Source organism: Lithobates pipiens, unplaced genomic scaffold (genome assembly GCF_037356315.1).
Source record: "Lithobates pipiens isolate NorthernLeopardFrog02 unplaced genomic scaffold, aLitPip1_a1.2 Scaffold_27, whole genome shotgun sequence".
NCBI lineage: Eukaryota > Metazoa > Chordata > Amphibia > Anura > Ranidae > Lithobates > Lithobates pipiens.
This window is the reverse complement of record NW_027507788.1, coordinates 166,811,014-166,827,591: the sequence shown is the minus strand read 5'-3', so window position 1 is coordinate 166,827,591 and position 16,578 is coordinate 166,811,014. Positions and strand designations below refer to the sequence as shown.

At 43.3% G+C, this 16,578-nt stretch overlaps 1 protein-coding gene across 3 annotated transcripts in view; it reads right to left on the bottom strand.

Annotated features, from left to right (window-relative positions):
- Positions 1-16,578, bottom strand: part of KCNJ5 (potassium inwardly rectifying channel subfamily J member 5) — a 244,474-nt gene that overhangs the window by 46,977 nt on the left and 180,919 nt on the right. Inside the window, exon 1 of one of the 3 annotated variants that reach the window (XM_077457859.1) lies at positions 1,068-1,179. The exons of the other annotated variants lie outside the window; for them this stretch is intronic. The gene's annotated coding sequence lies outside the window, so the exon portion shown is untranslated. Of the gene's footprint in view, positions 1-1,067; positions 1,180-16,578 lie in introns of those variants that run through there. 3 annotated transcript variants of the gene reach the window in all.

Sequence of the window (16,578 nt, the reverse complement as noted above, 5' to 3'; positions counted from 1 at the left end):
GACAGTTTAGAGGTTGCAATTTAGCCTTTTTTTTTTCCAGACAGGTCTGTCTGATAAAAAAATGTATTTGGAATGCAGGCAAAGCAGGTGAAACTCATCCTTCTCCCATCAAATGCTAAATTTGATAAGAGAACCAGTCTACAGGAACCCTTCGTAAGATAACTTTCTCAATAAAAACATTCTCAAAATTAAAAGAAGAAATTCAATACACCTAGCACAAACTTACCAAAGAAAAAAAAAAGCATTTCACATACACACACCTTATGTGTGATCACCCTAACCACTGCTGCAACATAAAACAAAAAAAAAAATTAATTTTACCAAAAATAAAAATGCCAATCATATTACATTTTGTATAGTTGAAGTGTTTCCTACAAAAATATAATTGTTATAAATTGTTTTTAATTATTTTAGAAAGAAGTTACAAAAAGAATTTATAAGAAATATAATTGTAACCATTATCTTTTGATTATCTCGATGTTCGCTCTATTATATTATATATTAATACTGTTCAACAGTGAAAGAAACCACCAACAATTTCTTCCCATCACACCGGGGCTGGTAAGGACACCAATGCCATGTTTACCTATCATACCACCAAAGAAGATTTCCCAGTATTTTGGATGAACTATCACACATCTGCCCTTAAGGATGAAGTAACGAGACAAAATGATTGGAAGCTTAATATATGTCACAAGATTAAGGAAAACTAAAGTCATTTGAGCAAACCAGAAGCATTTTGTTTTCCTTTCATGTGCAAACAATTTAAACTGTCACTCTGAAAACCCTAAACCAAAAAATTACACAAAAAATACCAAAATACTTTGATGTAAACGACCTCTAATAAGTATCATAAAAAGGTCATGCGTAGTGTCTTCATTGTAGTTCTGTTACCGTCTCCTAAGTTAAAGTGCGCACACAATGAAAATGATGGATTATCCTCAACAGACCACAGGAGCATCCTTAAAAAACACAGACCTTACTCAGGATTATACAAACCCCTCAATTTGTATCAGGAGACCTGGTTCACCCTGGCCTCTGTCTCAGCAGGTTAATGACATGAATACCTTATGGAGAAGATACACTGAGCATGGAGGGTCCCTCACAGGTGCATGTGTGACAGTCGGTCTCTTCCTCGATGTGAGACGGTCTCTACTGTTCTGACATTCCCATCCTCTGCCTACTGATGTGTGATTAACCCCTTCACACAACAAAGGCTAAAAAGGACCAGAGAGTGTACGCAGGAGCAATCATACATGGAACCAGTGATCCACAAAGAAAGGATATGAGCAATCACATTCAGTAAAAAAACACATCCATACAAATTAAAATTTCAGTTCCACAAATTTGGAAAGCCTGTAACATATTAAAACCATATGGAAGAGAGGAAATGCGAGAGAAATGAAAGAGGGGCAGAAATGGAGAAAGATATGTTTAATGAGTAAATATGAATGGGTAACGAACATAATCTGGGACTTTCGAGGACTCACACATTAGCATTTTACAGCTGTGCAGTTTTGGGGGCACGACTGCCTACCTTATGGAAATCATAAGATCTCCCATTATAGAAAGCATATGCTTGAGCATAAAGGGTTATCCTCAAGCGAATGCCCTGCACTGCCAGGACTGTGTCACAGCAACAACTGCAAAAAATTCCTGAACACATTGAGCAGATAAAAGTCACTCTGATAATAACATAATGAGCACGAGGACAAGGCATGTGGGAATTGTTCTCTTTTCCTTGCCTTATCCCAATCCCAAACTAACATCACACTTCCTAGACAATGAGTAAGCCAAAAGATGTTTGCATGTTGGATATACACCTATGGCAAGAAGTTAAACACCGACCGCCTCTATTCTGTGAAACACACTGACTGTAGAATGAAGGCATTCTCTTTCCCAGAGTTCCCACAGTGCTGTTGTCAATCAAGTAAGTAGTAGGAGTTTGATCTTAACCACTTGCTCACGCTACACTTGTATCCCCCACGTCTCCCGCCGGTAGTTCACACTTCCGTATGCGAACTGCTGGGAGTGTCAGTTGAAAGTTAATGACACCCTCAAATCAGTTTGCATGTCACAGTGCGAACTGCAAATTCAGACAGGAATCAAATTGCATGGGTGTGAATCAAATTCTGCTGTGGACCAAAAAAAAGGGTCCTGTGCGAGTTTGGTCCGAATGCAATTCAAATTCAGCCATACTATCTGTATGACTGAAATCGCATCAGAGAGATGACATGTGATTTGCAGTGCGGTGCGAATCACATCCGATGTTGGACATCGCACAAGTGGGAGATGGCCCTGAATGACAATTGCGTGGTCATGCAACACTCTACCCATATGAAATTGTTATCATTTTTTTGACACAAATAGTGCATTCTTTTGGTGATATTCCATTATCACTGGGTTTTTTATTTTTTTGGTAAATAATTTTTTTTTCGAGAATATTGAAAAAAAAAAATGGTTTTCATAGTTTGTTATAAAATTTTACAAACTGATAATTTTTCTCCTTCATTGATGTGTGCCAACGATCCGCCCGTGTGTGGGCTCTGGCGGACTTTTTTTTACCCAAAAGTCCAGCGGACTTAGAAAGTGCTAGTCCGCCGTACTTTTGAAATGAACGGACTTTCCCGCACAGAGAAAAGTCCGTTCATTTTGAGCGTGGCTCCAGGTAGCCGGGACTAACGAAGGAAGTCAATGTCGCCGCCTTCGGCCGGGAGATTGACAAGTCGCTGGCCCCGTGACCTGGTATGGAGTTAAAGGGGGAAGCCCTATGCCGAAAAAACTGTGTGGTGGCCCACCCAGGTCCATATCAGACCCTTATCCTAGCACACTACCCGGCCGGTCAGGAAAGGGGGTGAGGACAAGCGAGTGCCCCCGACCCCACCCCATAGCACCTTGTTCCCATGTTGATGAAGACAAGGGCCTCTTCCGGACAACCCTGGCCGTTGGTTGTCTGGGTCTGCGGGCGGGGGGCTTATTGGAATCCAGGAGCCCCCTTTAATAAGGGGGCCCCCGGATAACAGCCCCCCACCCTATGTGAATGAGTATGGGGTACAATGTACCCCTACCCATTCACCTGTGAAATTTTTTTTTAAATAAAACACAACACACAAGGGTTAAAAATTATTTATTGCACAGCTCCGGGGTCTTCTTCCGTCTTGGGGGGGTCTTCTTGCTGGACTCCTCCGCTATCTTCTGCTCTTTTGCTAGCTCTTTTACTAGTGGAGGAGCCCGGCTTTCTTCTTCGGGGTCTTGTCCCTCTCTTCGGGTTTTCTTGCCGGGTCTCCGTGCCTTCTTCCAGCTCTTATACAAATGGTGGCCCGGTCTTCTATCACCGCTGACGCCTTCTCTTCACCTTGTTCTTCTTGTTCTTCTTCCTTGAGATGTTGACTCGACGCGCTCTCTGGCCGCAATGACAGGGACGCAGCGTGCGGCGGATTTATATAGTGACATCGCCGGGTGTTGTCCCCGCCCATTATGATGTCACAGTCCCAGAGGATGCTGGGACTGTGACATCACCCGGTGACCCCGCCCATTGTCCCTATACAAGTCCCTATATGGGTGGCACAGTGGTGTTGTGGTTAGCACTCTCACCTAGATGTAAGAAGGGTCGCTGGATCAAATCCCAACCATGACACTACCTGCCTGGAGTTTGCATCTTTTCCCTGTGGCTACGTGGGTTTCCTCCGGGTACTCCGGTTTCCTCCCACAATCCAAAGACATGCAGGTAGGTTAAATGGCTTCTGTCCAAAATTGGCCCTAGTATATGAATGGGGACCTTGGATTGTGGGCTCCTTGAGGGTAGGGACCGATGTGAGTGTGCAATATACAGGGACAATTGTAGACACTCACTCAGGTTGAACTGGATGGACTGGTCTACAATTCAACCATAGAAACTATGAAACATAAGTCACCGTACAACACGTCCCTGTCATTACGGACAGAGACAGCGACGAGTCAACATCTCAAGAAGAGAAGAACAGAAGGCGGCGAAGACAGCGGCGACAGAAGACCGGGCCACCGCCAGTAAAAGAGCTGGAAGAAGGAGCGGAGGCCCCGCGAGAAGAACCGAAGAGGGGGACAAGACCCCCGAAGTCGGAAGAAGACCCCCGGGTGGCAGCGACGAAGAAGAAACCCAGGCTCCTACGCTAATAAAAGAGCTAGCAAAAGAGCAGAAGATAGCGGAGGAGTCTGGCGAGAAGACCCCCTCAAGATGGAAGAAGACCCCCGGAGCTGTGCAATAAATAATTTTTAACCCTTGCATGTTGTGTTTTATTTAAAAAAAAATTCACAGGTGAATGGGTAGGGGTACAATGTACCCCATACTCATTCACATAGGGTGGGGGGCCAGTATCCGGGGGGCCCCCTTATTAAAGGGGGCTCCCGGATTTAGATAAGCACCCTGCCGCAGACCCCGACAACCAATGGCCAGGGTTGTTGGGAAGAGGCCCTTGTCCTCATCAACATGGGGACAAGATGCTTTGGGATGGGGGGGGCAAAGCACGCCCCATGTTGAGGGCACGCGGCCTGGTACGGCTCAGGGGGGGGGCGCCCGCTCGTCCCCACCTCTTTCCTGACCGGCCGGGTTGCCTGCTCAGATAAGGGTCTTATATGGACCTTGGTGGGGACCCCCACGCCGTTTTTTCAGCGTAGGGCTTCCCCTTTAAGTCCATACCAGGTGACGGGGCCAGCGACATGTCAATCTCGACATCGACATCCTTCACTAGTCCTGGCTACTTGGAGACGCATTCAAAATAAACAGACTTTCCTCCGTGTGTGGGCAAGTCCGTTCATTTCAAAAGTACACCGGAAAAGTCCTGTGTGTCTGCTTGTGGGCAGGTCCGCTGTGTTAGAAATTAAGTCAAATTTACCTTTATATCGGTGCCATAATTGATATGAGTGAGCCACTACCATATTTAAGGGAATGGTCTCTCTGGGTTGTATCGACTTGGACCATGTATTGTGGCCAGAGACAGCGACGAGTCAACAGCTCAAGAAGAGAAGAACAGAAGGCGACAGAAGACCGTGCCACCGCTTGTAAAAGAGCTAGAAGGCGGCGCAGAGGACCGGTAAGAAGAACCGAAGAGGGGGACAAGACCCCCAAAGAGGGGGACAAGACCCCCGAAGTCGGAAGAAGAGGGCGGCAATTAAGAAGAAAACCGGGCTCCTCCGCTAGTAAAAGAGCTAGCAGAAGATAGCGGAGGATTCCAGCGAGAAGACCCCCGAAGATGGAAGAAGACCCCCGGAGCTGTGCAATAAACAATTTTTAACCCTTGTGTGTTGTGTTTTATTTACATTTTTTTCACAGGTGAATGGGTAGGGGTACATTTTACCCCATACTCACTTAGGGTGGGGGGCCGGGATCTGGGCGCCCCCTTATTAAAGGGGGCTCCCGGATTCCGATAAGCCCCCCGCCCGCAGACCCCGACAACCAACGGCCAGGGTTGTCGGGAAGAGGCCCTTGTCCTCATCCCCCATGTTGAGGGCACGTTGCCTGGTACGGCTCAGGAGGGGGGCACTTGCTCGTCCCCACCCCCTTTCCTGACCGGCCGGGTAGCATGCTCGGGTAAGGGTCTGATATAGGCCTAGGGGGGCTTCCCCTTTAACTCCATACCAGGTGACGGGGCCAGCGACGCTTCCTTCGCGGATAGTCCGCCGCAAAAGTACGTGTGTGTGCAGGTACGCTCGTTCGGACAGTCCGGCGGTTTGGTCTGCCAGACGAAGTCCGCCGGATAATCTGATCGTGTGTACGCGGCATTAGACTGGACAAGGTCAGAGACCTTGCTACATGTGCAGGAGAGAGTAACCAAATTTCTATTTTTTGTTGAGCCATATAAATTCAATTTGCTTTTGAAGGGTGTCTAAAGTGCTTTTAGGGATCAGCATAGGTAAAGCTCTAAGATAAAAAAATTTAGTTTAGGTAAAAATCACCATTTTGTTAGCTGTTATTCTCCCAAAAGGAGATGTGATAATTAGACCATCATTTTGGTAATGTTTTAATATTTGATGGAGACAATTCAGAGAAGAAAGCCTTGGTGAAGAATGAAGAGCAGACATGGTCAGACCAAGGGCATGTATGGATGTCAGCATTAGATGAGTTAGCTAAAAGTATTGGGGTTCCAAAAATAGTCAAATCATGCATAGCTTTCATGTGGATGAGAATAAAAAGCATAAGCCCTTATGGCAACATTATGAGCTCTCCATGTATCTACTAATTGAAGGTTGGGGAGGTTAGGGAGCAGGAAAGAGATTTAGGGAATGCATTTGAGAAAAATACAACTATACTATCAAGTACGGAATTTGCTGCTAAATTAAAGTCTCCCCCTACTATTAGGTGGGGAGAATGAGGTCGGTCTAGAATATCAAATTTTTTTTTTGAAAAATGTAGATTGTGCCTCATTTACGGCATAAATCGAGGCAATAGTGATTTAGCGACCTTTAAGGATGCCTCTCAGGATCAGGAATCTACTCTCTCGGTCCTTGAAAATATAATCTGTACAATAAGGCTGTCTATAAGACTTGTTTAAATATTGTGGGTGATTATTGGTGGCGAAGTGTGATTTCTGCAGTAAAATAATATCCGCCCCTAATCTTTTATAGTTACGGAATGCTTTTTTTTAGGTTTACTGGGTGAATTAAAACCTTGAACATTGTGTGATAATACTTTAAGTCCCACTGTAATAACCATAGAGATTGATCTGATATGATAGTAAGCGATAGTCACTATATTAAGGAATATGTAACGGTACCCCCATGGGGGCTGCTGATTTTGTTCATTACCTTTTGCCAGATTGCTCAGCTTCCAAGCCCCCATGCACTTACATGACACCAAACAGTCAAGATTCTGGATTTTATAATTCTTTATTCTGAGTATAAATCGGTGGGCTGTTTTATAATAAGGTATACGAGATGCCCTACCCGATCCCATTTTTAGGTCAAAGGTTATTAATCTGTAGCCGTGGGTTAATGAATTCCCTTATAGCGATCCTTTCCTGGTTCCAATTCTCTCTTAGGTAGCACTCCCAATATGGACAGATAAACATTACTCTGAATAATGTTGTGGGTGTCGACCTCCAAGCCACAGGCCACACTGCTTATTTCTGTGTTGTCAAACTTCTCTCAGTCCTGGAAAGTGCTTGATCCTGTGGTCCTTGGATACACAGTATGAGGTTCCTGAATAGCTCCACTGGGTTTGCACTTCTGTTGCTCTCTCCCAATCAGCAGTCCATGTTCTACTCACAGAAAGTCGATTCCCCAGTCTTCTTCCTTAGCTCCCATTTCCTCCCCCCACGCTGTCCTGCACGTCCCCACATGGGACGTCCGGCATTCCTCCAGCGCTACATGCTGACTTTGTCTCCAGGGGCCAGACTTTCGGCCTCCCTGGAATCACCTCCAGCTACCCGGCTCTGGGATCTCTGAACTCCCGGGCCTTAAGCCTCAAACCTCTCCACCCAGAGCATGTGACCCCCCCTTTTTATGAGAGACCGCCCCTTGACCATATAAATTAACCATTGGTCAATTCTCTCACATGGGTTTCCTGCCACTCAGGTCTCAGCCCATTCTATCTTTCCAGTAAAATCCACTGTCAAGCAGAGAAGTTATCCCTGAGCCCTAGTTTAGGCGGCCACACCCCCTTATACTCTGATGCTCCCAACAGGGCAATCTTTAAGGCAGGGCAAAAGGAGCAGCTGCCCTGTGCCCTCTCATTGTTGAGGGCCCAAAGCAGCTGCCTCATACTTGCCAACTTTCCCAGTTTAAATTCCCTTGTCCCTTGAAGTTTTAGTCCTGTGCTGTGTCCCAATATCTCAGCGTGAAGTGTTGCTATTAATGCTGCCCAGCTCTGCCCTATTGTTGTGTACAGCTGACTCACCTGCAGACCCTATGTTTACATATAAATAACCGACAATCATATGTAAATAACAGCGGCATTCATATGTAAATAGCATATGCATTCATATGTAAAAATAGCTGAGGCCGACTGCATTTATATGTAAATAAAGGCAGCATTCACATGTATATCATGCCCCTCAGCAGTGAGAAGATGTGCTGTAACCTTTAGCAACCAATCAGTGAGCAGTATTACTGTACAGTAATCTATAGCAACCAATCAACAAGCAGAAGTCATGTGCTGTAACCTCTAGCAATTAATCAGTGACCCTCCTTTAAGTGTGCTGTAACCTCTAGAAACCAGTCAGTAAGTGGCCATGATATGCTTTAACTTCTGGCAACCAATTGCTGCCTGATGTGATACAGTAAACTGATTTTAAGTCTAGCTGCTATTTATTGTATGTCTCAGAGCAGGTGGAGAGCGAAATTGCATGGCCCCCCCCCCCCCCCCCCCCCAAGAAATTTTTTGCCCAGGGTCCAAGCAATATTAAAGACGGCCCCGACTCCCAACCCTGAACAAACAACCAGGCATAGTAGAGAGCAGGACCCTGGCTAAATTTACCTGTCTCTATATCCTATACTGTCAGAAAAACATCTCTAAGCACCTACCAAAAAGTAGAGGGCGCTACATATATAACCTTAGTGTTTACTATTATTCTTAAACTCGTGACAAATGGAGACTAGAGTATCTGTCAAGCAGAACAGATATAACCTTAGAGAAAATATCAAAGTTGCATTGCATAAGGTTAAGCATATATAACATCTTGAGGAAAAACATAAATAAATAATTTGTTAGACCCTTAAAACTAAAAATAGATTAACTTAGAAAAACTATGAGAAATAATATATATAGATTGGGAGTCAGGGTATAGAACACCGCCTGACCAAGAACCATTTTTGGTGTGAACAATAATGCCCAAAACTTATTGTGAGTAGGGGTACAAACTAACAGAGGCGGTGCAGATCAGCCTCAGCGGAGATTCTATAAAACAAAAAAGTAGGTGCATGCTGTATATTATATATTGAAAAAGGGAAAAAGAAAAATATATAAATTTGTATAAATGGTAATATGATATATAAACTAGTGTCCCTTTAAAGGAGTAGATCAGCTGATTACTTTGAGCTGTCATTTAACCACTTGCCGACCAGCGCACGCCGATGAACGTCGGCAGAATGGCACAGGCAGGCAAATGGGCGTACCTGTACGTCCCTTTAAATTTGCCGCCCTGCCAGCGCTGGTCGGGACCCCCGTGAGTCCGGTCGCAGGACCCGCGGACTCGATCGCCGCTGGCATACCTACGATCGTCTCACGGAGCGGCCGAATGCAGAAATGCCATTGTAAACAGCATTTCTCCATTCTGCCTAGCAACTAGTGACGCTGATCTCTGCTCCATGTGATTGGAGCAGAGATCAGTGTTCACTAAATTAAAGCCCAACCCCCCCACAGTTAGTAACACACCCCTAGGAACACTTAATCCCTACACTGCCACCCACTGGTTAACCCTTTCACTGTCAGTGTCATTTACACAGGAATCACTGCATTTATATAGCAGTGATTACTGTATAAATGACAATGGTCACAAAAATGTGTCAAAAATGTCCGATGTGTCCGCCACAATGTCGCAGTCACAATAAAAATCGCTGATCGCCGCCATTACTAGTTAAAAAAAAAGTAATAAAAAATTATTAATAAAAATGCCATAAAACTATCCCTATTTTGTAAACGCTATAACTTTTGCGCAAAGCAATCAATAATTGCTTATTGCGATTTTTTTTTACCAAAAACATGTAGAAGAATACGTATCGACCTAAACTGAGGGAAAAAATGTTTTTTTTTTATATATTTTTGGGGGATATTTATTATAACAAAAAGTAAAAAATGTTTTTTTTTTTAAATTGTCGCTCTATTTTTGTTTATAGCGCAAAAAATAAAAACCGCAGAGGTGATCAAATACCACCAAAAGAAAGCTCTATTTGTGGGGAAAAAAAAGGACGTCAATTTTGTTTGGGAGCCACGTCGCACGACCGCGCAATTGTCAGTTAAAGTGACGCAGTGCCAAATCGCAAAAAGTGGTCTGGTCTTTGACCAGCAAAATGGTCCGGTCTGTAAGTGGTTAAACTTGCAAATTTTCAAAACTTTCAAAACTGGTAAAATCTTTTCTGTGATGTTGTATTTTTGAAGAGGGAAACCAAGTTAGCCAAAGGAATGAGAAATCCATATTTCTGAAGGCTTGTCACCAACTTCTTTGATTCTGGCATGTGACTGGGGTAGCAAAAATAGGTCAAGTATATGGTGTAGCAGGAGGCCTTGCAACTGCAACCGAATCCAAAAATTCGAACTTTACCAGAAAATCTTTACCTTCTGAGACAATAAAGACTGTGTAGATAGTGGCTTTGTGTGGTACTGTTAATTTAAATGGAAATCCCCACTGGTATCTGATGTGAATAGATTGTAATACAAAAGTTATTTCCTTAAATTTGTGTCTCCTTTCGAGAGTGGCTTGCGAGATGCAAGAAGAAAAAAAAATGGGGATTTTTGTGCCATCCAATTCAATGATGTGCATGTTTATGGATGCTCTTAATATGTCACGTGGAGGTTTGTCCGGAGGTGGTTTAAGACGCAAGGTCCTATGGATTTTGTCACAAGCAAATGAGGATGGAGGCAACTCAGGAAGAAAATTGTGGAACAGTTTAGATACTGAAAGAAATTTATTCTGGGATGCTACGAATCCTTAGGTTGTTCCTGCGGTTTCCATTATCTAAATCTTTCACCTGTGATTGTGAATATGAGTAGTTTTCAATTAAAAGTTGAAAGTCTTTTCTTTATTTTTTTTTTTTTTTTTTTTTGTTTACAAAAGTTTTATTTGACAGTTAGAATGTACAAATATAATGCATAATATAGAGTTTCAAAATGGATAGAGTAAAAATAACAGTACAAATTGGGATTTAAACGAGAAGCGAATGGTACAATTCTTAGATAAGGTAGATAAAGTGATACATTTAAGAGATTTGCGAGTCTATGGATGGTTTCAAAGTCTTTTCTAAAATCATTATGTGTAAGTGATAGCTCATCATGCTTGGTTTGTAGAACGTCTGTGCGTCCCCTCCCAGGGTTGCCATTTCTTGTGCGAGTATGCTTGTTGTTTTTTTGGAGCTCATACTGTATTTTATCAGCAAGTTTTTCACAAATCCACATGCAAAGCAAACACATGCAGAGGATCGCATGCTGTTGCAGGAGACTGTGCAGGCTGTGGGGAGCTGGTGCCATTTTGAGCCATTTTCTTCTTCTCCTTATTGCATAGCAGATAGCTGATCAATGAGTGTTGTGAATGGAGATGGTGCTCCTTCTTGCCCGACGGCATGCACTGGTGTGTCCTGCAGTGGTGGTGATGAAAATTGGGGTGGTTTTCAGTGGTATCTCCCTGCGGTGTGCTTAATAACTCCGCTGATCTGGTGGGGGTTCTACATAGAGCTGCTTACCTGCATTGCACCGCGCATGTGCCCCCTCTTAGCTAGGATCGGAGCCTTGGCCCGTCTCATCGCCTCCACTACATATTTATATCCAGACGCGCTACAATACTATTGTGAGGAAACAAATTGTCAGATGAGGGAGCTACGGGGCCCTGATGGTGCAAGTGACAGGCACAGGGGAATCAGAAAGGCCAAAAGTAAGTTGTTGGGGTGTAGAAAGATAGCCGGTACTCTCAGGGCTGGTGTTGAGAACTGCTCTTCTGGCAGCTGTGTAAACTTAAGAGATCTCCTGATGAGGACTGCAGGTGGCAGTCGAACAGGCTGGGCAACTCTGATGGCAGTGTAGGGAGCAATTCAGGCTCAGAGGGGTTAGAAGGCCACAAATAACGCTGCAGTTGTGATGGAGGAAGATGGCCACCACACATGGCTGCGAGGATGGGGCCGCGGCTGCTATCTGTGCCTCAGATGGAAGTGGATATCAGTCACAATCCCCGTTGTAGTCTCGGTCTGTCAGGCCAGGGTGCTACAGTGGTGAGATGGGGCCTGAATCGGGCTCAGAGGAGATGAGGAGGCTACAAGCATCTGGCTGGGTGAAGCAAGATGGCTGCCACTTACTTGCTGGGTCCTTAATGCTCCTTCAGGCTGGTATACAGGAGTGCACCACAGGGACCATGGGGACTGCAGGCAGCGGATGTCGGGCTGAAATGTTCTGATGATCATGCCAGGAGGGAGCTGGGCACAGGTGAGCCAGGAAGGCCAGGGGGCAGCGGAAGTACAGTGTAGCAAGATGGCCGCTATTCCCAGGGCTTAGGCTGGAGCCACAGACTTCCCTTCACATGGCTGGAACAGAGAGGAGCTCTGCGCCAACAGTCCTAGGCGGTGCACTGACAGCCTGTGGGACTCTGGGGTTAGTGGAAAGAGCAAGGCAGGGCTGCTGGGGAGGAAAAAAAAAGTCACAAATGTGCCTCAGGACTGCTGGAGCTCTTCACAGACATGTCTGCCCAGAGCAACATATGTAAGATTTAATTAGCTGATACTTGAATGGTGCTGCTCCATTCTCCCTGTGTGAGTGCTCCAGGTGCTGCAGTTTCCTCCCAAAAAACACCACAGCAGATGAATCTGCTTCCACCCAATCCTGCCCAAATGTATACAAGTTCATGCACATTTAACCTCTAAAACATTGTAATCATGTAAATAAACACTTTTGGGGCAGATTTAATGAGGTACAAGTAACCTCAAATCCTAAAATCTGGTATTTTGTTTTGAATGAACCAGAAATATTGTAATTAACTAACTTTATGGAATAACTTTCACACTTAAAAGAGAAGTAGGGAGCTTATTTTTTTCCTAAACTTGTGGATGCAACATGGGTCCGATTTTGCATCTGTGCCCCACCAGTTGTAACACTGAGAACCGGTTCTCAGTGCTCCTTGAGCAGAGAGTAAGTGACCATCCATCACCACTCTCTGCTATGCCCCCTCCCTCGCTTACTGGAGTGCTGGGCTATGGAGGGGGCAGGAGTGGCTGGCTCAGGCTCTCAGTGCTTGCTGAGAGGCTGAGCTGGGTGCTGGTCTAGGCACGTGGGTGGATTGTCTTTATTGCACGACTATAGTGACCGACTCTGACATCAGCCCGTTGTCTGCTGAAAACGGGTCATAGGAGTTCAGAACGAACTGCACTCCGGTGATCCTTAGGAGAAGTACAGTCAAAGGGGTTTTGGCTGTACTTCTCCTTGGAAAAAAAAAATGTGTAAACCCAAATCATTAAAATGGTGAACAGGAACAGAGTAAATAAATTGTTAACAATATATCAGATCAATGATGTAACACTAATCACTTTACAACAACAAAGGAAAGACTAACAAGACCTGTATTGTAGGAGGTAAATGTTTGAAAAAAAATGAAAAGTCTAACAAGGGAAAAAGAAAAATGAAAGCCTGGTACACACTACAGTTTTTGCTCCGGTCAGGAGCCACTATACTAACCATGCAAGGTTAGTCCAGCGATCTCCCGAGCTGAGCTATTGTGTTCTGACAGGGGGGGCGACCCCCCCCCCCACCAGAACACTCCAATCAGCACTCTCTTCGATTAGCTGAGAGCGCTCATCAGGAGTCAGTCAGCTGCTGCTTTTCCAGTATGCACGTCTGACAGAAGACGGCCGAACAGGCGGCTTCTGTTGGACAGACTGACATGTCGTCTGGTATTTTTGGTACCGACAAATGTCTCCTGACATTCTGCCCATGTGTACAGGGCTTGAGGCTGGTCATAGACTAATAATTTTTTTTGTTTCCTTTTCTTTCACTCAACCAGCGGGATGAACTGATTCCACACATTCAAGGTCGATAGAGGAATCACTCACGCTGCGCTGAAGCATGAATGTGAACACTCCCGCTGCGCTATTGTATTCTGCTGGCGGGCAGACTTACTACTTCAGCCCGGAAGGATTTACCCCTTTCCTGACCAAGCCCTTTTTTGCGATATGGTACTGTGTCGCTTTAACTGACAATTGTGAGGTCATGCGACGTTGTACCCAAACAAAATAGACGTTCTTTTTTCCCCACAAATAGAGCTCTCTTTTGATCACCTCTGCATTTTTTATTTTTTGCGCAAAAAAAAAAAACCTGTCAATTTTGAAAAAAAAAAAGTAATATTTTTAAACTTTTTGCTATAATAAATATCCCTAAAAAATATATGAAAAACAAAAAACTTTCTTTCTCAGTTTAGGCCAATATGTATTCTTCTACATATTTTTGGTAACAAAAAAACAAAAAACAAACCAACACAATAAGCATATATTGATTGGTTTGCGCAAAAGTTATCGGGTCTACAAAACAGGGGATAGATTTATGGCATTTTTATGATTTATTTTCTTTTATTAGTAATGGCACCGATCTGCAATTTTTATCATTTTAACGCCTCCTGACTTGACATGAGGCTTCACTTCATATTTAAAAAAATGTGAACAGCACTATGTGTTGTCCATTGTATTATTTGCATAGGCGTTTAAGGGGCGTTTTTAACTCCCCTCAAACGCCTGTTTTTAATGCCAGTGGGAACTTCGCCTAAGGGCTTCTTTACAATTGCTTGTCACTAAATAAAATGGTTAGCTTACAGTCCTGTTTACACCTTGCATTTGCTTTGCTTCAAAAATTATACCCCATGTCATTTTAGTGGTGATTCAAAGCGTCTTCAAAGCCTCCACAGAAGTCTATGGCAAAGCTCGCTTGTAGCACCTAAAGCATTTTAGAGGCTTTGATTCAGATTTAGCTTCACTTTGTTTTGGAGAAATTGCAGGCATGAGATATCAAAACACACACAGGGCATCATTAAAGCTTTAAAGGACCACCAAAGCACTACCAAAGGACCAAAAATGCATGTTGAAGCAGTAAGGGCTTTAATGTGTATTGGAGATGAAGCAAGTGTAAATGAGCCCTAAAAGAGTAAAAATCTACATAATGGAGTACCAGATAGCAGTAAAACCCAACAGGGGTTCAAATCCTTCCTCCTCTATACAAAATGTAAATAACTTTGGCTGAGCATGCACTTCAAATCATGGCAGCAACACTGTAGTAAAGATATTATCAACTTAATTCACAAGCATAATTTGTCACAGGCATTGTCACAGATTGGCATAGCTCTGTGGAGAGGTCCATTTGTCATGAGACAACCACCAAGTACATATTGAAACTGCATTGTATTTACATGTAATTATAATTATCAAACTAAAACGTTTACAAAACATTTAATCAAGGTTGATTGTGAATGGTGTAATATAAATTACTGACAGACTAACACGAAAACTATTTGCAATACTATTTAATCTTTCTGATCCATAATTACTGTCCAGATCTAGTATAGGTCAACTACACATAAGGTGAATTGACATAAAGCAGGTCTACACAAGAGCTGAACCAAGCCAGCACACCACTGAAATTGATTTATTGTGCACCATTTATACACAACCCACAAGGGGAAAAGTGAAATTCTGCAGGTGAAACAAAGCTCCAATATTAGACTGTTTTATATGTAACAGAAAGGACATCAGTGATAGTTTACACCCTAATTGACATCTTGCCTTTTGTGGCATCGCACCGATTCCCAAATGTAGAACAGAAACATTCAGGTGCGATTTCAATAGACATCTGTGCAGGAAACCTGACATGCGGGAATAAAATTGTTTCAGTCCCACAGTAGTGTGAACCTGGGCTGAAAAGATGGACCCATCTACTGGGCTGCGACACAGAAAGAAAATAGAAAACCACTTCCCCCTGCAGTGCACTCCCTTGGAGCAGAAATATGACCAAATATTAGAGACTTGTTTGATTCTAAGAAACCAGAAAGCAAATCACTCTGGCTTTCAAAGAGCTTTTAGAATCATAGATATAATAGTTATAAACCCATTTTTGATCAGCTAAGAACTTCATGCAGAATGAAAGAGTTTCAGACAGTTTTCTCAAAACTGCCAACATTTATGCCACTAGGAAAAAGCTGAAAAATTAAACAGTTAATGTTAGCCGTAGATTTTTATGGGGAACATAGAAGATAAGTACTTAGATGTTGCATCACTTGTGCCCTGTGATAAATTCCTACTAGGAACATGGCAGGAAGTTAGCATGTTCTTACTGTGTCAGGCAGATTTACTTCTAATGTTTTGCAAAGTCACCTATATTTTGTACAAAAAGATCATTGCTCAAGGATTTATTATTCATTTTTGATTTATATTTACAACTGACATATTGGCACTATCAGTTTCAGGCCAGGTTAGATTGGCCAATTAAGGAAAAGGAGTGTATCATTGTCAAGAGGCAAGCACCAAATCAATATTTAAAAACTGCATTGGATTAGCATGTAATTAGAATCATCAGGAAACAAACTGTTTACATTCTTAACAAATCAACCTTGAATAACATTGTATTTTAATGTAAAATTTCTGACCAACGCTGGAAAGTATTTGCAAAACCATTAATCTTTCAGTTCAGTATCTGCTGTCCAAATGATAAATTCTAATAAAGGTTAACTTTGTGTACGGTGATTTACAAAACAGGTCTACAAAGGAGCTGAATCAAGCCAGCACACATCTGAAAAAGGAATCATTCGGTACTTATTATATGCAAATGGCAAATTGATGGACAGATTCTGCAAATGAAACCGAGCCCCCCCATTGAACTATTCTATATGGTACAGAAAGGATAGCATGGATGGTTTACCTCCTGACTGATGG